General features: G+C 43.8%; 1 protein-coding gene across 3 annotated transcripts in view; it reads right to left on the bottom strand.

Moving 5' to 3' along the window:
* LOC128697316 (centromere-associated protein E-like) overlaps positions 1-21240 on the bottom strand; it is a 570758-nt gene that overhangs the window by 22103 nt on the left and 527415 nt on the right. The gene's annotated exons all lie outside the window — the stretch shown is intronic.

Genomic DNA, 21240 nt, shown 5'->3' with positions numbered 1-21240 from the left:
AATGTATAAATGATCATTTAACATCACACTGACCTTTATCGAAGACTCTTTTTGGTGTATGGAAGACAGGAGGAGGGGAGAGGGTTAGGGTGATGTTCCTCCACAAATGTTTGCACTTCACTCCACTTTGCACAATGTCCTTAATCTTTAACTCTTTGACTGTTACAACCCAAATCCTCAGGTGTCTCCTGGTGTCACAAAATATTTGAAAATGAAAAAATTATTTTTTCTTATGAAATGCCAGAGAATGTTTTCCCGATGGTATTGACATCAAAAGTAAGAAATTTGATGGAAAACTTACGGAATTACACTCTCGCAAAGTTAATGACCTCGGCAATATTTACGAATCGGTGATTTTGCCCACTTTGAGCCCTGTTTTTGGCTAATTCCATTGTTCCAGTCAACCAAACTCATTACTATTTCTTTAGAACTCCATTTGTTCTATCGATTTAGTACAAGAAACTGCCCATTTACTGATTTCAACTACCCAATAAAGAGGTCAGAAATTGGCAATTTGGTCAATTTCGTGCAAATTAAAAAGTATGCCAATTTCAAAATAGTGTCTAGAATGAACAATGTAGACATTCCTTGTTCTAAAATAATATTTTCTTTGTTCATCAGTCACGTCTACAGGCCCTCTGATATTACTCTTGCTTTCTATTTTGAATTTTTATTCAAACAAAAAATAGGAGATTTACTGTTATGCAGACTACTGCAATATTGTAATAATTGTATAAATAACATCAACCCATTCATGACTGTATATTAGAATGGCTAGTTGGACATTTATTGGACAATGACATCATTTGTTTACTCTTGAACATCAGCAAATATCAAGCATTTCCCCTAATTCAAACTCCATTTCAAGATCCTTTTCATAGTAAAACCAATCAAAATCACCTCTATTTCTATAACATGTTTTCCATTCTATCAAATGTGACAACAAAAATGAGAATATAACAATAAAACTATACGAAAATACACCTCAAAGTCAGCGTTTTAATCCAAAAAAAACATGGTCGGAGTTTTTTTCTTTCCATTATGCACTGTGTGCTGCAGTATTTCTTTATATGGTGCACACTGACCACACAGACCCATTTTCTCACATGTGGGCCTACCAGCTTTCTCCTGCTTGATTTGAAGCTGCTAGAATTGACGAGTATATATACGTCAAACATATTGGCTCGTAAGACGTGTGTGTGTGTGTGTGTGTGTGTACTCACCTAGTTGTACTCACCTAGTTGAGGTTGCGGGGGTCGAGTCCGAGCTCCTGGCCCCGCCTCTTCACTGATCGCTACTAGGTCACTCTCCCTGAGCCGTGAGCTTTATCATACCTCTGCTTAAAGCTATGTATGGATCCTGCCTCCACTACATCGCTTCCCAAACTATTCCACTTACTGACTACTCTGTGGCTGAAGAAATACTTCCTAACATCCCTGTGATTCATCTGTGTCTTCAGCTTCCAACTGTGTCCCCTTGTTACTGTGTCCAATCTCTGGAACATCCTGTCTTTGTCCACCTTGTCAATTCCTCTCAGTATTTTGTATGTTGTTATCATGTCCCCCCTATCTCTCCTGTCCTCCAGTGTCGTCAGGTTGATTTCCCTTAACCTCTCCTCGTAGGACATACCTCTTAGCTCTGGGACTAGTCTTGTTGCAAACCTTTGCACTTTCTCTAGTTTCTTCACGTGCTTGGCTAGGTGTGGGTTCCAAACTGGTGCCGCATACTCCAATATGGGCCTAACATACACGGTGTACAGGGTCCTGAATGATTCCTTATTAAGATGTCGGAATGCTGTTCTGAGGTTTGCTAGGCGCCCATATGCTGCAGCAGTTATTTGGTTGATGTGCGCTTCAGGAGATGTGCCTGGTGTTATACTCACCCCAAGATCTTTTTCCTTGAGTGAGGTTTGTAGTCTCTGACCCCCTAGACTGTACTTCGTCTGCGGCCTTCTTTGCCCTTCCCCAATCTTCATGACTTTGCACTTGGTGGGATTGAACTCCAGGAGCCAATTGCTGGACCAGGTCTGCAGCCTGTCCAGATCCCTTTGTAGTTCTGCCTGGTCTTCGATCGAGTGTATTCTTCTCATCAACTTCACGTCATCTGCAAACAGGGACACCTCAGAGTCTATTCCTTCCGTCATGTCGTTCACAAATACCAGAAACAGCACTGGTCCTAGGACTGACCCCTGCGGGACCCCGCTGGTCACAGGTGCCCACTCTGACACCTCGCCACGTACCATGACTCGCTGCTGTCTTCCTGACAAGTATTCCCTGATCCATTGTAGTGCCTTCCCTGTTATCCCTGCTTGGTCCTCCAGTTTTTGCACCAATCTCTTGTGTGGAACTGTGTTAAACGCCTTCTTGCAGTCCAAGAAAATGCAATCCACCCACCCCTCTCTCTCTTGTCTTACTGCTGTCACCATGTCATAGAACTCCAGTAGGTTTGTGACACAGGATTTCCCGTCCCTGAAACCATGTTGGCTGCTGTTGATGAGATCATTCCTTTCTAGGTGTTCCACCACTCTTCTCCTGATAATCTTCTCCATGATTTTGCATACTATACATGTCAGTGACACTGGTCTGTAGTTTAATGCTTCATGTCTGTCTCCTTTTTTAAAGATTGGGACTACATTTGCTGTCTTCCATGCCTCAGGCAATCTCCCTGTTTCGATAGATGTATTGAATATTGTTGTTAGGGGTACACATAGCACCTCTGCTCCCTCTCTCAATACCCATGGGGAGATGTTATCTGGCCCCATTGCCTTTGAGGTATCTAGCTCACTCAGAAGCCTCTTCACTTCTTCCTCGGTTGTGTGCACTGTGTCCAGCACTTGGTGGTGTGCCCCACCTCTCCGTCTTTCTGGAGTCCCTTCTGTCTCCTCTGTGAACACTTCTTTGAATCTCTTGTTGAGTTCTTCACATACTTCACGGTCATTTCTTGTTGTCTCTCCTCCTTCCTTCCTTAGCCTGATTACCTGGTCCTTGACTGTTGTTTTCCTCCTGATGTGGCTGTACAACAGTTTCGGGTCAGATTTGGCTTTCGCTGCTATGTGTGTGTGTGTGTGTGTGTGTGTGTGTGTGTGTGTGTGTGTGTGTGTGTGTGTGTGTGTGTGTGTGTGTGTGTGTGTGTGTGTGTGTGTGCGTGTGTGTGTGCGTGTGTGTGTGTGTGCATGTGTGTGTGTGTGTACTCACCTAATTGTGGTTGCAGGGGTCGAGACTCAGCTCCTGGCCCCGCCTCTTCACTGATCGCTACTGGATCCTCTCTCTCTCTGCTTCCTGAGCTTAGTCATACCTCTTCTTAAAACTATGTATGGTTCCTGCCTCCACTACTTCACTTGCTAGGCTATTCCACTTGCTGACAACTCTATGACTGAAGAAATACTTCCTAATGTCCCTGTGACTCGTCTGAGTCTTCAGCTTCCAGTTTTGACCCCTTGTCCCTGTGTCCCCTCTCTGGAACATCCTATCTCTGTCCACCTTGTCTATTCCCCGCAGTATCTTGTATGTCGTTATCATGTCTCTTCTGTCCTCCAGTGTCGTCAGTCCGATTTCCCTTAACCTTTCCTCGTACGACATTCCCTTGAGCTCTGGGACTAGCCTTGTTGCAAACCTTTGTACTTTCTCTAACTTCTTGACGTGCTTGACCAGGTGTGGGTTCCAGACTGGTGCTGCATACTCCAGTATGGGCCTAACATACACAGTGTACAGTGTCTTGAACGATTCCTTATTAAGGTATCGGAACGCTATTCTCAGGTTTGCCAGGCGCCCGTATGCTGCAGCGGTTATTTGGTTGATGTGTGCCTCCGGTGATGTGCTCGGTGTTATGGTCACCCCAAGGTCTTTCTCCCTGAGTGAGGTCTGTAGTCTTTGTCCACCTAGCCTATACTCTGTCTGCGGTCTTCTTTGCCCCTCCCCAATCTTCATGACTTTGCATTTGGCTGGATTGAATTCGAGAAGCCAGTTACTGGACCACATGTCCAGCCTCTCCAAGTCTCTTTGCAGTCCTGCCTCATCCTCGTCCGATTTAATTCTTCTCATCAACTTCACGTCATCTGCGAACAGGGACACTTCAGAGTCTATTCCTTCCATCATGTCGTTCACATATATCAAAAATAGCACTGGTCCTAGAACTGACCCCTGTGGGACCCCGCTCGTAACAGGCGCCCACTGTGATACCTCTTCACGTACCATGATTCGTTGCTGCCTCCCTGTCAGGTATTCCCTTATCCATTGCAGTGCCCTTCCTTTTACGTGTGCCTGATCCTCCAGCTTCTGCACTAATCTCTTGTGGGGAACTGTGTCAAAGGCCTTCCTGCAGTCTAGGAAAACGCAATCTACCCAACTCTCTCTCTCGTGTCTTACTTCTGTTACCTTGTCATAAAACTCCAGGAGGTTTGTGATACAAGATTTGCCTTCCATGAACCCATGCTGGTTTTCATTTATAATCTTGTTCCTTTCCAGGTGTTCGACCACTCTCCTCCTGATAATCTTCTCCATGACTTTGCACACAATACATGTCAGAGACACAGGTCTGTAGTTTAGTGCCTCGTTTCTGTTTCCTTTCTTAAATATGGGGACTACATTAGCTGTCTTCCATTTCTCAGGTAGTTGCCCAGTTTCAAGGGATGTGTTGAAGATTGTGGTTAGAAGCACACACAGCATCTCTGCTCCTTCTCTAAGGACCCATGGGGAGATGTTGTCCGGTCCCATCGCCTTTGAGGTGTCAAGGTCACTTAAGAGCTTCTTCACCTCCTCCTCAGTTGTTCGTATGTCATCCAACACTTGTTGGTATATTCCCTCTTGATGTTCCCTTCTGTGCTGTCTTCCCACAGCCCTTCCTGTCTCTACTGTAAAAACTTCCTTAAATCTCCTGTTCAGCTCCTCACATACCTCCTGATCATTTCTTGTGAGTTCTCCACCTTCTGTCCTTAATCTGATCACCTGGTCTTTGACTGTTGTCTTCCTCCTGATGTGGCTATACAACAGTTTCGGGTCTGTCTTGATTCTCGATGCTATGTCATTTTCATACTGTCGCTGGGCCTCCCTCCTTACCTGTGCGTACTCATTCCTGGCTCTGCGACTGATCTCCCTATTTTCGTGTGTTCTCTGCCTTCTGTACTTTTTCCATTCTCTATTGCACTTTGTTTTTGCCTCCTTACACCGTCGGGTAAACCAGGGGCTTGTTCTGGTCTTCCCATTGTTACTGTTGCCCTTGGGAATGAACCTTTCCACTGCCTCCTTGCATTTTGTTGCTACATATTCCATCATTTCATTTACTGGCTTTCCTGCCAGTTCTCTGTCCCACTGGACCTCCCGCAGGAAGTTCTTCAACCCTATGTAGTCCCCTCTTTTATAGTCAGGCTTTTCCCATTCTACTCCTGTTATTCTCTCCACTTGCAGCTCTACTATGTATTCAAAGCACAGAACCACGTGGTCGCTAGCTCCTAGGGGACTCTCATACTTGATGTCCTCAATGTCTGAGCTGCCCAGGGTGAACACAAGGTCCAATTTTGCTGGTTCATCCTCCCCTCTCACTCTGGTAGTGTCCTTAACATGTTGGTGCATGAGGTTTTCCAGCACCACGTCCAACATCCTGGTTCTCCATGTTTCGGGACCCCCATGTGGCTCCAGGTTTTCCCAGTCAATCTCCCTGTGGTTGAAATACCCCATAACCAGCAACTTTGCTCTGCTGGAGTGAGCTCTTCTTGCCACCTCAGCAAGTGTGTCCACCATTGCTCTGTTGCTCTCTTCATATTCCTCTCTTGGCCTCCTGCAGTTCTGTGGTGGATTATACATCACTGCAATGACCACTTTGTGTTCCCCAGACTGAAGTGTACCTGCTATGTAGTCTCTTTCTCCCGTCTCATCTATTCCTTCCATTTTCTCGAATTTCCATCTGTTTTTTACGAGCAGAGCAACCCCACCTCCCCCCCTGCCCCTTCTATCTTTCCTCATGATCTGGTATCCTGGTGGGAAGATTGCATCTGTTATTGTTTCCATGAGTTTTGTTTCTGTAACTGCTATGATGTCTCAGGACTTCTCATTGATTCTTTCTTGCCATTCCTCATGTGTGCATGTGTGTGTGTGTGTGTGTGTGTGCATGTTTGTGCATAAATATATATATATATATATATATATATGGCTGAAACAGTCAAAGGGTTAAAGAAGGCACCTTCTTCCCTCTCTCTTCCACCTCCTCTGAAGCAATTTCCTCAGCTGGTGTATGTAAGAACATACAAAAGCAAGAACACTGCAGCAGGCCTGTTGGCCCATACAAGGCAGGTTCATCACAAACCATCCCACAAACAATATTTGCCCAACCCAATTTTCAATGCTCCCCAAGCAATAAGCGAGTCCAACTCAAATCAAATCGAGTGTATGGGGAAGTACCCTGGCTGGTTTGTATGGTGAAGTACCCTGGCTGGTGTATGTGGGGAAGTACCCTGGCTGGTTTTTGTGGGGAAGTATCCTGGCTGGTGTCTGTGGGGAAGTACCCTGGCTGGTTTGTGTGGGGAAGTACCCAGGCTGATGTGTGTGGGGAAGTACCCTGGCTGGTGTATGTGGGGAAGTACCCTGGCTGGTTTGTGTGGGGAGGTACCCTGGCTGGTGTGTGTGGGGAAGTATCCTGGCTGGTGTCTGTGGGGAAGTATCCTGGCTGGTGCATGTGGGGAAGTACCCTGGCTGGTTTGTGTGGGGAAGTACCTTGGCTGATGTATGTTGGGAAGCACCCTGGCTGGTTTGTGTGGGGAGGTACCCTGGCTGGTGTGTGTGGGGAAGTACCTTGGCTGCTGTATGTGGGGTCGAACCCTGGCTGGTTTGTGTGGGGAAGTACCCTGGCTGGTGCATGTGGGGAAGTACCCTGGCTGGTGTGTGGGGAAGTACTCTTGCTGGTTTGTGTGGGGAAGTACCCTGGCTGGTTTGTGTGGAGAAGTACCCTGGCTGGTGTGAGGGAAAGTACCCTGGCTGGTTTGGGAGGGGAAGCACCCTGGCTGGTGTGTGTGGGGAAGTACCCTGCTGGTTTGTTTGGGGAAGTACCCTGGCTGGTTTGTGTGGGGAAGTACTCTGGCTGGTGTGTGTCGGTAAGTACCCTGGCTGGTGTATGGGGAAGTTCCCTGGCTGATTTGTGTGGAAAGTACCCTGGTTGGTTTGTGTGGGTAAGTACCATGGCTGGTGTGAGGGGAAGTACCCTGGCTGTTGTGGGGAAGTACCCTGGCTGGTGTGTGGGGAAGTACCCTGGCTGGTGTGTGTGGGTAAGTACCCTGGCTGTTGTGGGGAAGTACCCGAGCTGGTGTGTTCTTGAATTCTATCATGTTTCTCACTAGGAGCTTTCTTTTGGCCCATGGTGACTTATTTAGTAGTTGCAAGCACAAAAACAATGAATTATTATGAAATTTATCAAATGAACACGTGGGGTGATGGTCACTCACCGAGAAACAATGCCACACTGACTTTGAATGGTATGTGAGAGATAAGATAAGATAAGATTTTGTTCGGATTTTTAACCCCGGAGGGTTAGCCACCCAGGATAACCCAAGAAAGTCAGTGCGTCATCGAGGACTGTCTAACTTATTTCCATTGGGGTCCTTAATCTTGTCCCCCAGGATGCGACCCACACCAGTCGACTAACACCCAGGTACCTATTTGCTGCTAGGTGAACAGGACAACAGGTGTAAGGAAACGTGTCGAAATGTTTCCACCCGCCAGGAATCGAACCCGGGTCCTCCGTGTGTGAAGCGGGAGCTTTAGCCACCAGGTTTGTATGCATGCTGCTGCTGGGACGCTCTCCATTCGACCGTCGAGTTCAGAGGCAGATCATGAAAATTGAGGCTATATTTTGATGAAAAAAGTTGCCAATAATAGAAATTCACGAAAATTGATACTTATGAAATCTGAGGGTCCACTGTATAGAGAGTAAGTATATATTGTTTAAAATGTTTTACATATGTTCATGATATAGAGAATATGCATGAATAGTTTCTACATACAGTGGTACCTTAATTTATGAGTGCCTCAACTTATGAGTTTTCTGAGTTATGAGCCATTGCTAAGTCGATTTTTTGCTTTGAATTGCAAGCCAAAATCTTAGTTATGAGTGAGCTTCAGATACACCAACACTCGCAGAAGATACCAAGGAAATATAAAAAACCTCGATAACAACCAATGTATAACATCCTTTCAATTCTGATACCACTCGTAGTGTCATCCTGCCCTAAATAAAGAAAAACAATTTTGGAACATGTGTAATACATGTTTGACAGGCAGGCAGGTTGGCTGGCTGGCTGGCTGGCTGGCTCACCACACAGTGGCTTCATCAGTCCATACAAAGGAGAATCGTGAAGAACAGAAGGAGAATGAGGTAATCAGTCCCTCAACTATGAGTTGATGTGGTCAATCCATCAATCTTTAATAGAATACAGCATATGTGCAGAGAAGCAGCTTATATACTGTAGGCAGGAGAGGTGCAGCAGACTTAGGTGGTGTCACATTTGTTCAATGTGGAAGCAGGTCGTGCCCAAGGGTTAGGCAAGCGAAGAATTCCCAAGTATTAAGATCCCACGAAGTTGCGGTGTCTGACAGGATTGTAGATGAATGGTTCAGAGAACTGATCCTTGGGCATGACCTAACCCTTGGGCATGACCTACTTCCACATTGAACAAATGTGACACCACCTATGTCTGCTGCACCTCTCCTGCCTATGGTGTATAAGCTACCTCTCCACACATATGCTGTATTCTATTCAAGATTGATGCACTGACCACACCAACTCAAGGGTGAGGGACTGATTACCTCATTCTCCTCTTGTTCTTCACGATTCTCCTTTGTATAGGCTGATTAAGCCACTCTGTGGCAAAACGTTTCATCAATAAGAATACCCAAGAGTTGCACATGTGTCTAATTTATCAACGTGTCGGTTCTCTGAACCCTTCATCTACAATCCTGTCAGACACTGCAACTTCTTGGGATCTTAGTACTTGGGAATTCTTCGCTTGCCTAACCCTTGGGCATGACCTACTTCCACATTGAACAACTGTGACACCACCTACGTCTGCTGCACCTCTCCTGCCTACGGTACATAAGCTACTTCTCCACACATATGCTGTATTCTATTCAAGATTGATGGACTGACCACATCGACTCATGGTTGAGGGACTGATTACCTCATTCTCCTCCTGTTCTTCACGATTCTCCTTTGTATGGACTGATTTAGCCACTGTGTGGCAAAACATTTCCTAAATAGAGATACCCAAGAGTTGCACATGTGTCTAATTTATCATGAGTGAGAGGGGTTGGATTTAAGTGGGACTTGCACATGAGTAAATAGAATTATCAAAGCTAATTGCTTGGGTAGCATTTATTCTGTTAGAGGGTTGGATTTGTGAGGGACCTGCCAAGTATAGGCCAACAAGTCTACTGCAGTGTTCCTCCTTTCTTATGTTCATATGTTCTTATAACCATACTAGACAGACTGTTCCACTCATCAGCCTAAGAACATAAGAAAGGAGGAACACTGCAGCAGGCCTGTTGGCCTATACTAGGCAGGTCCTTCAAAAAATCCAAACAACTAACAGAATAAACACTACCCAAGAAATAAGCTTTGATAATTCTATTTACTCATGTGCAAGTCCCACTCAAATCCTACCCCTCTCATTAATGTATTTATCCAACCTAAATTTGAAACTAACCAAGGTTTTAGCATTGATAGGACCTTGGGTAAAGGGATGGGGACTGTTGTGACAGGCTTCTTTGTGAAGAACATTGTGATTGGCAACTGAGACCATTTCTTCATATCTACAGAGTTTTGTAGGGAATTATGCCTCTATCAATGCCATTCATCAACTTCAAAGTCCTCTACATAAATATGATTTGGCGGCTGGGAATTCGCAAATGTTTGAAGACCGCAAAAGTGGAAAATGCGAATGTTGAGGGAGACCTCTATTTGGAAAAAAAAATTAAAGAGAGGGCAATTTCCTGTGTGTAATGAGACCAAAAAAGATGTTCAGGTCAGTACTTACTGAGATATAAAGCAATAAAGTTGGCGCTGGATGCTCACCTAACAGCAACATGGAGTCTTGCCACTTGCAGAAATGTTGCCAATATACCTTTTTTCCCTTTCTTTTTTTTTATGTAATTTTTGTTCTCATCATTACAATTTGTAGCAGTTGTTGTGATTTTTTAGCCACTGTTTGTTCTGACACTTATATTAGGTACTAAATTAGTACTCAAATAGTCGCAAACACACTGACAGGTGAACATTTTCACCTTCCTTGGTTACTTACTCCTGTCTAGAATTACAGCATCTCCTCACTTAACGACGGAATTACATCCCTAAGACCACATCGTTAAACGAATTTGTCAGAAAGTGAGAGGCACATTATAATGGCAGTGAGTTTGTGCCAACCATATTTGATATTGTTTTAATGTCACTTTTGCATCACGTAGAGCATTTCTAGTATATTTTTAAATATTTATACAGTAGTGTACTGTACATTGAAATAAGCAGAATAGAGGAAATCAGCTCTAATATACATTATTTAGGTATGAATACTGGTCAGAGAGCCCATCATAAGTCCGAGATGTTGGTAAACAAGTATGTCACTAAGTGAAGAGAGGCTGTATACAGCAAACTACTGTATAAACATTTAAAAATATGTATACTAGAAATGTTATAAATGGTGCAAAGGTGACATTAAAGCAGTATCAAAGATTACCGACATAAACCACCTACCATTACAGTATGCTCCTTGTTTAGCGATGAATTCATTTATCGACACGGTATTAGGAATGGAACTCCTTCATTAAGTGAAGACAGCTTTATATACAAAGTATTTACAGGTCACGGCAATGTTTTAAACATAGTGAATATCATAATGGTATATGATACCGACAGATTGGTAAGTAAGACAAATAGGTAACATCGTCTTCACATCTCTACAGCTCCTGCCTACTTTATGTACTAGACTGAAGAAGCCTACTGTGTCGGCGAAACATTTCGGAATAAAGATGTCTAACTGTTGCCTATGTATCTTACTTACCAACCTGTCAGTATTATATACCATTTTGATATTCACTCTGTCAGACACTGCAACACAATGGCATCTTGGTACAGAAGCAAAAACACTTTGGACAACTTTTTGAAGTGAGAATGGTTGGATCTGAGAAGGATGTGACCTCTCAGTGATTACATTCTTGCTTCTACCACTCTACATCTGACCTTCCGACGACAGTACAGTGGACCCTCGGGGAATGATGCCATCGTATAGCATAAAAATATTGGCTCGGCCAACGATGAAAAACTCGGTTAAGAACATTCATCCCGAATGTGTTCACATGGCCTGGGCAGCCCGCAGCTGCCCTGCCACTATGTATAGCCAGTGTGCCATTGTTTACAAGCCAGTGTGGATGGTTCCACACATACATGCAATACATTTTGTATTAATCCATTGTTTTTAGTGCTTGTAACTGCTAAATAAGCCAGCATGGGCCCAAAGAAAGCTTCAAGTGCTAACCCTGTGGTAAAGAGGGTGAGAAATACTAGCGAATTGAAGAAAGAGATAATCACAAAGTACAAAAGTGGAGTGAGTGCCTCCAAGCTGGCCTGGTTGTATAACAAACCCCAATCAACCATTGCTACTCTCTTGGCCAACAGAAAGGCAGTCAAGGAAGCTGTTGTTGTGAAAGGTGCAAGTATGCTTACAAAACAGAGAAAGCAAATGCTTTTAGATGTGGAGAGACTGTTTTTGGTGTTGATCAATGAAAAACAATTATCAGGAGATAGTGTTTTACAGTCAATCATATGTGACAAGGCAGGCAGTTGCATTATGATTTAATTAAGAAAATGCCTGAAACTAGTGTTGATGTTAGTGAATTTAAGGCCAGCAAAGGCTGGTTTGAGAAATTTAAGAATCATAATGGCATACACAGTGTGATAAGGCATGGTGAGGATGCCAGTTCTGACAAAAAAGCAGCTGAAAAATATGTGCAGGACTTTAACCCATAAACGGTCCAAACATATACGTATATATACACGTTCACTACCCCAGTGCCCCGAATATTTTGAAAAATAGAAAAATTATTCTTTTTATAGAGAAATAAAGTACACATTTTTCTAAGAGTTATAGGGTAAAAAAAAAATTTTTAGAGTCAGTATTTACCCAGATATGAGGGCACGAAGTTGGCACTTGGCAATTACCTGATGGCAACATGGAGTCCTGCCACTTGCAGAAGTGTTGATGATATACCTTTTTTCTGGTTTTCATATTATTTTATGTAATTTTTATGTTCTGATAATTGCAATTTATAGTAGTTCTTGTCACTTCATGACCAATCTTTGTTATGACATTAATATTAGGTACTGAAATTGTACTCACATTGTCACAAACACATTGACAGGTGGACATTTACACCTGCCTTGATTATTCACTACTGTATAGGAATATATACAAAGTATTTATAGGTCCCAGCAATGTTTTAGATACACAGGTGTATAGAAGAAGAAGAAGGAAGAAGACTAGAGAAGAAGGAAGAAGAAGGAAGAAGAAGAAAGAAGAAGGAAGAAGAAAGAAGAAGGAAGAAAGAAGGAAGAAGAAGTAGAAGTTCCCTTGAAGCATGATGTCAGTGACAAGCATCCGGGATGGCAGTGATAAGAGTTTGTTAAGGAATGACATTTGATGAGCATCAGCATTTCTGTCTTTCCTTATCTGTCTCTCTATCTTCTTGTCTCTCTTTCTGTCTCTCTGCTTGTCTCTCTTTCTGTCTCTCTGCTTGTCTCTCTGTCTCAAAGAGAGACACTGTGAATCAACAGGTATTCGTATGCATTATATCTACAAGCACAGTATAGCACTTCAGATTTTTTAGGTTATCCCAGGTAATTTACACTTTCTATAATTGTATTTATATGTACCTGCTTCATCAGTCCAATACAAAGTAGAAAGGCATAAGGAGAGGAGGAGTTTGAGGTAATCAGTCCCTCAGCCTGGAGTCGATTTGTTCAGTCCATCAGTCTTGTAGAATGTACAGCATAGGGCCGTAGACGTGGCTTATATACTGTAGTGAGGCGAGGCGAAGCAGGAGGAGGTGGGGTCAAAGTGGTACCATCCACTAGTCAAAGTAGGTTTTATATAAGCCGCGTCTATGGCCCTATGCTGTACATTCTACAAGATTGATGGACTGAACACATCGACTCCAGGCTGAGGGACTGATTACCTCAAACTCCTCCTCTCCTTACGCCTTTCTACTTTGTATTGGACTGATGAAGCCACTGTGTGGTGAAACGTTTCCAGAATAAAGATTCCCATATGTTGCATAAGTGTCTCAATCTTCAAGGCATGGGTCACTAGGGACATTTTCCTCAATTGGTTCTATCATGTGTTTGGCCCCACTGTGAAAAAATACCTCCTGGTAAAGAAATTGGACCTCAAGTGCCACCTTGCCTCCAAACTTGCAAGAGTGAATTGTGGGGGACTTGAGTTTCATAAAAGTCATGTTTTTGCCTCCTAACACCACTCCTCTCCTACAGCCCATGGACCAACAGGTCATTTCAAATTTCAAAAAACTGTACACCAAAGCAGTGTTTCAAAAGTGCTTTGAAGTGACCTCAGACAGTGAATTGACCCTAAGAGAGTTTTGGAAAGATCACTTCAGTATCCTCAGTTGCATAAACCTTATAGGTAAGGCTCGGGAGGGAGTGACTTGCAGGACTTTGAACTCTGCTTGGAGGAAATTGTGGCCACAATGTGTACAAGAGAGGGATTTTGAAGTGTTTGGGGCTAACCCTGAGGAGCCTATACTAGTTTTGGAATCTATTGTGTCATTGGGGAAGTCCATGGGGTTAGAGGTTAGTTGCAAGGATGTGGAAGAGTTGGTGGAGTATGATGATGAAGAGCTAACCACTGATGAGCTGCAAGAGCATCTGCAATAGCAAGAGACCACAGCTGAGGAAATTGTTTCAGAGGAGGGGAGAGAGAGAGATAGAGGAAGTTGCCGTCTTCAATGATTAAGGACATTTGTACAATGTGGACAAAGGTGCAAGCCTTTATGGATGAACATCACCCCGACACAGTGGTTACAAGCCATGCTGGTGGCTTTTACAATGACAATGTTGTGTCCCAATTTAGGGAAATCTTAAAGGAACGCCAGAAACAGAGCACTATGGACAGATTTTTGGTGCGACTGAGGTCCAGTGACTGTCAAGTTGTTCCCAGTAGCATTAAAAAACAAAGAAGGGAAGTAACCCCATAAAAGGACTTGCTACCTAAAGTCCTTATGGAAGGGGATTCCCCTTCCAACAATAATACCCCTCCATCATCTCCCCTCCTCCCAGCTCATCACTCATCAATAAATCTTCAGTAAAGGTAAGTGTCATTTATTCTTCATCTATTTATTCTTCATGTCTCATTCTTTTCTGTGTAGGAAAATGTATATTTCATTTGAAAAAAATTTTCTTCTGATACTTACTTTTGGGTGTCTGGAACAGATTAATTGGATTTCTATTATTTCTTATGGGGAAAATTAATTCGGCTAACAATACAATCAGTTAACTACACGCTCTCTGGAATGGAATAATATTGTAACACGAGGGTCCACTGTATACAGTGGACCCCCGCATAACGATATTAATCCGTTCCTGAGAGCTCATTGTTATGTGAAATTATCGTTATGCGAATAAATTTTCCCCATAAGAAATAATGGAAATCAAATTAATCCGTGCAAGACACCCCAAAGTATGAAAAAAAAAAATTTACCACATGAAATATTAATTTTAATACACACAAACTGAAAATGACATGCACAGTTACATGACACTTACCTTCATTGAAGATCTGGTGATGATTGATGGGATGGGAGGAGAGAGTCTTAGTGTTTAGAAGGGGAATCCCCTTCCATTAAGACTTGAGGTGTCAAGTCCTTTTCTGGGGTTACTTCCCTTCTTCTTTTAATGCCACTAGGACCAGCTTCAGAGTCACTGGACTTCTGTCGCACAACATATCTGTCCATAGAGGCCTGTACCTCCCGTTCCTTTATGACTTTCCTAAAGTGGTTCACAACATTGTCAGTGTAATAGTCACCAGCACGGCTTGCAATAGCTGTGTTAGGGTGATTGTCATCAAAAAAGGTTTGCACTTTAAGCCACATTGCACACATTTCCTTAATCTTTGAAGTAGGCAACTTCTTCAATTTCCCTCTCCCCTCCTCCGAACCAGTTTCCTCAAGTGTGGCCTCATGCTGATGAAGATGATCTAGCAGCTCATCAGTGGTTAGTTCTTCATTGTCCTCCTCCACGAACTCTTCCACATCATCCCCACTAACCTCCAACCCCAAGGACTTTCCCAATGCCACAATGGATTCCTCAACTGGCATAGTATTCCCAGGGTTAGCCTCAAACCCTTCAAAATCCCTTTTGTCTACACATTCTGGCCACAGTTTCTTCCAAGCAGAGTTCAAGGTCCTCTTAGTCACTCCCTCCCAAGCCTTACCTATAAGGTTTACACAATTGAGGATATTAAAGTGCTCTCTCCAAAACTCTCTTAGAGTCAATTGAGTTTCTGAGGTCACTACAAAGCACCTTTCAAACAGAGCTTTTGTGTACAGTTTTTTGAAGTTTGCAATAACCTGCTGGTCCATGGGCTGCAGGAGAGGAGTGGTATTAGGAGGCAAAAACTTCACCTTAATGAAGCACATGTCCCCACAAAGTCGCTCTGCCACGTCTGTAGGATGACCAGGGGCATTGTCTAACACCAGGAGGCACTTAAGGTCTAATTTCTTTTCAGTTAGGTAATTTTTCACATTGGGGGCAAATGCTTGGTGTAACCAGTCATAGAAAAAGTCCCTAGTGACCCATGCCTTACTGTTTGCCCTCCACAGCACACACAAATTAGCCTTGAGGATATTCTTTTGCCTGAACGCTCTGGGAGTTTCAGAGTGATACACTAATAAAGGCTTCACTTTGCAATCACCACTAGCATTGGAACACATGAGAAGAGTAAGCCTGTCTTTCATAGGCTTATGTCCTGGGAGTGCCTTTTCCTCCTGAGTAATGTAGGTCCTGCTTGGCATTTTCTTCCAAAACAGGCCTGTTTCATCACAATTAAACACTTGTTCAGGTTTCAGTCCTTCACTGTCTATGTACTCCTTGAATTCCTGCACATATTTTTCAGCTGCTTTGTGGTCCGAACTGGCAGCCTCACCATGCCTTATCACACTATGTATGCCACTACGCTTCTTAAATCTCTCAAACCAACCTTTGCTGGCCTTAACCCTTTGACTGTCGAAAGGCCCAATCCTGAAGTGTCTCCTGGTGTCGCAAAATATTCGAAAAAAACAAAAATTATTTTTTCTTATCAAAATGTTAAGATTATTTTTCTGATTGTTTTAGTCCCCAAAAAAAAAAATTTCCCATCAGTACTTACCGAGATATAGAGGCATGAAGTTTGCAGAAAATGAGCCGCGTATGGCAACAGCGGCGACTGCCGCTCACCTGGTAAACTTTAGTTTACTTGTATTTGAAGGTTTGTTGTTTTTTTCACTATTTTATTTTTTCACATAACTTATGTGGCCTGTGAGACCAAAGTAAGGTGCAATGTACATATATAAACTCGTTGTATACAATACAATAAGCACACAAACATAATTATCAATATATTGTTTACAAAACTTGTTTACAAAAACAAACAATACAAAAAATTTTTTATTACTATTGTTCTATAATATATATACCAATATACAGTCACTGAACATACTCCTAGAAGTTCTGCAGCTTGTGGAACTCTGTGAAACATTGTGTCATACACAGTGGTGTTTTACACTCTTACACATAAAACATGGTGTCATACACAGTGGTGTTTTACACTCCTCACACATAAAACATGGTGTCATGCACAGTGGTATTTTACACTCCTCACACATAAAACATGGTGTCATACACAGTGGTGTTTTACACTCTCACACATAAAACATGGTGTCATACACAGTGGTGTTTTACACTCCTCACACATAAAACATGGTGTCATACACAGTGGTGTTTTACACTCCTCACACATAAAACATGGTGTCATACACAGTGGTGTTTTACACTCTCACACATAAAACATGGTGTCATACACAGTGGTGTTTTACACTCCTCACACATAAAATCAGTGTGTGCATTTTTGTTGAAGTTTTTTTTTATGTACAAAGACAAAACACCTCGTCTGAGCAGTTTTCTTCAAAGTATTAGCAGGCAGTTGTGTTATGTAGTTATCCTAGGTAAATGGTCGTGTGTCATCATTCCTTCCTTCCTAATTTCCTTCATTCCTTTCCTACCTGGAGGCTACCTGGAGGGCATTCCACCTCTCTTCCTACATTCCTTCATCTGTCCTTTATTACTTTTTTCCTTCCTTTCATCTAGTCCTTCCTTCATTCCTGCCTTCCCTTCTTGCTTCTGGTTTCTGTAATATATATACACCAGGAGGCAGCTCTGATGAAAACTCACACTCACGCGAGCTTTTAAATCTCTGCACAAAATTCAATTTAAACCAGCAAATAATAGAGCCTACTAGACTGGAGAATACACTAGACCTCATCTTCACTAACAATGATGATCTGATAAGAAATGTCACCATATCAAAAACAATATACTCAGATCACAACATAATTGAGGTTCAGTCATGTATGCGTGGAGCCCCAGACCGACATAATGAGATTAGTCATGAGGGAGCATTCACCAAATTCAACTTCAATAACAAAAACATAAAGTGCGACCAAGTAAACCAAGTCCTAACCGATATAAGCTGGGAAGATATACTAAGCAACACAGACCCCAACTTATGCCTAGAACAGATTAACTCGGTGGCACTCAATGTATGCACAAGGCTTATTCCTCTAAGAAAAAGGAGGAGTAGATGTAAAATAGAAAGAGACAGGCGCTCCCTTTACAGGCGACGGAAAAGAATAACAGAGCGGCTAAAAGAGGTCAATATATCTGAAATGCGTAGGGAGACACTGGTCAGAGAAATAGCAAGCATCGAACTTAAGCTAAAAGAATCCTTTAGGAGTCAGGAATCGTGGGAAGAACTAAAAGCCATAAATGAAATCGAAAGAAACCCAAAGTATTTCTTCTCCTATGCCAAATCAAAATCGAGAACAACGTCCAGTATTGGGCCCCTACTTAAACAAGATGGGTCCTACACAGATGACAGCAAGGAAATGAGTGAGCTACTCAAGTCCCAATATGACTCAGTTTTTAGCAAGCCGCTAACCAGACTGAGAGTCGAAGATCAAAATGAATTTTTTATGAGAGAGCCACAAAATTTGATTAACACAAGCCAATCCGATGTTATCCTGACGCCAAATGACTTCGAACAGGCGATAAATGACATGCCCATGCACTCTGCCCCAGGGCCAGACTCATGGAACTCTGTGTTCATCAAGAACTGCAAGAAGCCCCTATCACGAGCCTTTTCCATCCTATGGAGAGGGAGCATGGACACGGGGGTCGTCCCACAGTTACTAAAAACAACAGACATAGCCCCACTCCACAAAGGGGGCAGTAAAGCAACAGCAAAGAACTACAGACCAATAGCACTAACATCCCATATCATAAAAATCTTTGAAAGGGTCCTAAGAAGCAAGATCACCACCCATCTAGAAACCCATCAGTTACACAACCCAGGGCAACATGGGTTTAGAACAGGTCGCTCCTGTCTGTCTCAACTATTGGATCACTACGACAAGGTCCTAAATGCACTAGAAGACAAAAAGAATGCAGATGTAATATATACAGACTTTGCAAAAGCCTTCGACAAGTGTGACCATGGCGTAATAGCGCACAAAATGCGTGCTAAAGGAATAACAGGAAAAGTCGGTCGATGGATCTATAATTTCCTCACTAACAGAACACAGAGAGTAGTCGTCAACAGAGTAAAGTCCGAGGCAGCTACGGTGAAAAGCTCTGTTCCACAAGGCACAGTACTCGCTCCCATCTTGTTCCTCATCCTCATATCCGACATAGACAAGGATGTCAGCCACAGCACCGTGTCTTCCTTTGCAGATGACACCCGAATCTGCATGACAGTGTCTTCCATTGCAGACACTGCAAAGCTCCAGGCGGACATCAACCAAATCTTTCAGTGGGCTGCAGAAAACAATATGAAGTTCAACGATGAGAAATTTCAATTACTCAGATATGGTAAACATGAGGAAATTAAATCTTCATCAGAGTACAAAACAAATTCTGGCCACAAAATAGAGCGAAACACCAATGTCAAAGACCTGGGAGTGATCATGTCGGAGGATCTCACCTTCAAAGACCATAACATTGTATCAATCGCATCGGCTAGAAAAATGACAGGATGGATAATGAGAACCTTCAAAACTAGGGAGGCCAAGCCCATGATGACACACTTCAGGTCACTTGTTCTATCTAGGCTGGAATATTGCTGCACACTAACAGCACCTTTCAAGGCAGGTGAAATTGCCGACTTAGAAAATGTACAGAGAACTTTCACGGCGCGCATAACGGAGATAAAACACCTCAATTATTGGGAGCGCTTGAGGTTCCTAAACCTGTATTCCCTGGAACGCAGGAGGGAGAGATACATGATTATATACACCTGGAAAATCCTAGAGGGACTAGTACCGAACTTGCACACGAAAATCACTCACTACGAAAGCAAAAGACTTGGCAGACGATGCACCATCCCCCCAATGAAAAGCAGGGGTGTCACTAGCACGTTAAGAGACCATACAATAAGTGTCAGGGGCCCGAGACTGTTCAACTGCCTCCCAGCAAACATAAGGGGGATTACCAACAGACCCCTGGCAGTCTTCAAGCTGGCACTGGACAAGCACCTAAAGTCAGTTCCTGATCAGCCGGGCTGTGGCTCGTACGTTGGTTTGCGTGCAGCCAGCAGCAACAGCCTGGTTGATCAGGCTCTGATCCACCAGGAGGCCTGGTCACAGACCGGGCCCATAAAACTCCTATTATCACCCTTCAGCAAGCTTGTCTTGTGTGCGAGTGTGTGGCTTATAATTGTTTTGAGTCAGGAGTCGGCAGCTGTCAAAATGACATATTGTCTCATTACTCACTCCCCCTCCCGCCTGTCAAAACAATGGGGTCGGATGTTGCTTCCCCCTCCATTCTATCTAATTATCTTTCTCCCTCATTCGATCTCTTTCAATCTGTCTCTCTTTCTCTCTCTCTGTCTATCTCTGTCTCACAGGTACACATAAATACAACTATACATAGTGTAAATTACCTAGGATAACCCAAAAAATCCAGACAAAGTGCTATACATGTACTCTGCTTGAAGATGTGAGTAAACGTGATGATGACACATTCTTGTGGCTCTCTCTGAGAAAGAGCTAGACGGATAGACAGGGAGTTTGGCAGACAGACAAATAGAGAGACAGACAAATGTTTGTTCATTGTCATCTCCTCCTCCTCCTCCTCCTCCTCCTCCTCCTCCTCCTCCTCCTCCTCCTCCTCCTCCTTCTCCTTCTCCTCCTTCTCCTCCTCCTCCTCCTCCTCCTCCTCCTCCTCCTCCTTCTCCTCCTACTCCTCCTTCTCCTTCTACTCCTCCTCCATCTCCTTCTACTCCTCCTTCTCCTCCTCCTCCTCCTCCTCCTCCTCCTTCTCCTCCTCCTCCTTCTCCTCCTCCTCCTCCTCCTCCTCCTCCTCCTCCTCCTCCTTCTCCTCCTCCTCCTCCTTCTTCTCCTCCTCCTCCTCCTTCTCCTCCTTCTCCTCCTCCTCCTCCTTCTCCTCCTCCTCCTCCTTCTCCTCCTCCTCCTCCTTCTCCTCCTCCTCCTCCTCCTCCTCCTCCTCCTCCTCCTCCTTCTCCTCCTCCTCCTCCTTCTCCTCCCCCTCCTCCTTCTCCTCCTCCTCCTCCTTCTCCTCCTCCTCCTCCTTCTCCTCCTCCTCCTCCTTCTCCTCCTTCTCCTCCTCCTCCTTCTCCTCCTCCTCCTCCTCCTCCTCCTTCTCCTCCTCCTCCTCCTTCTCCTCCTCCTCCTCCTCCTTCTCCTCCTCCTCCTCCTCCTTCTCCTCCTCCTCCTTCTCCTCCTCCTCCTCCTTCTCCTCCTTCTCCTCCTCCTCCTCCTTCTCCTCCTCCTCCTTCTCCTCCTCCTCCTTCTCCTCGTCCTCCTTCTCCTCCTCCTTCTCCTCCTCCTTCTCCTCCTTCTTCTCCTCCTCCTTCTCCTCCTTCTTCTCCTCCTTCTTCTCCTCCTTCTCCTCCTCCTCCTCCTCCTTCTCCTCCTCCTCCTCCTTCTC

The sequence above is a fragment of the Cherax quadricarinatus genome, chromosome 89 (genome assembly GCF_038502225.1).
Source record: "Cherax quadricarinatus isolate ZL_2023a chromosome 89, ASM3850222v1, whole genome shotgun sequence".
In the NCBI taxonomy this organism is placed as follows: domain Eukaryota; kingdom Metazoa; phylum Arthropoda; class Malacostraca; order Decapoda; family Parastacidae; genus Cherax; species Cherax quadricarinatus.
The sequence above is the reverse complement of the archived record's forward strand: the minus strand, read 5'-3'. Positions and strand labels throughout refer to the sequence as shown.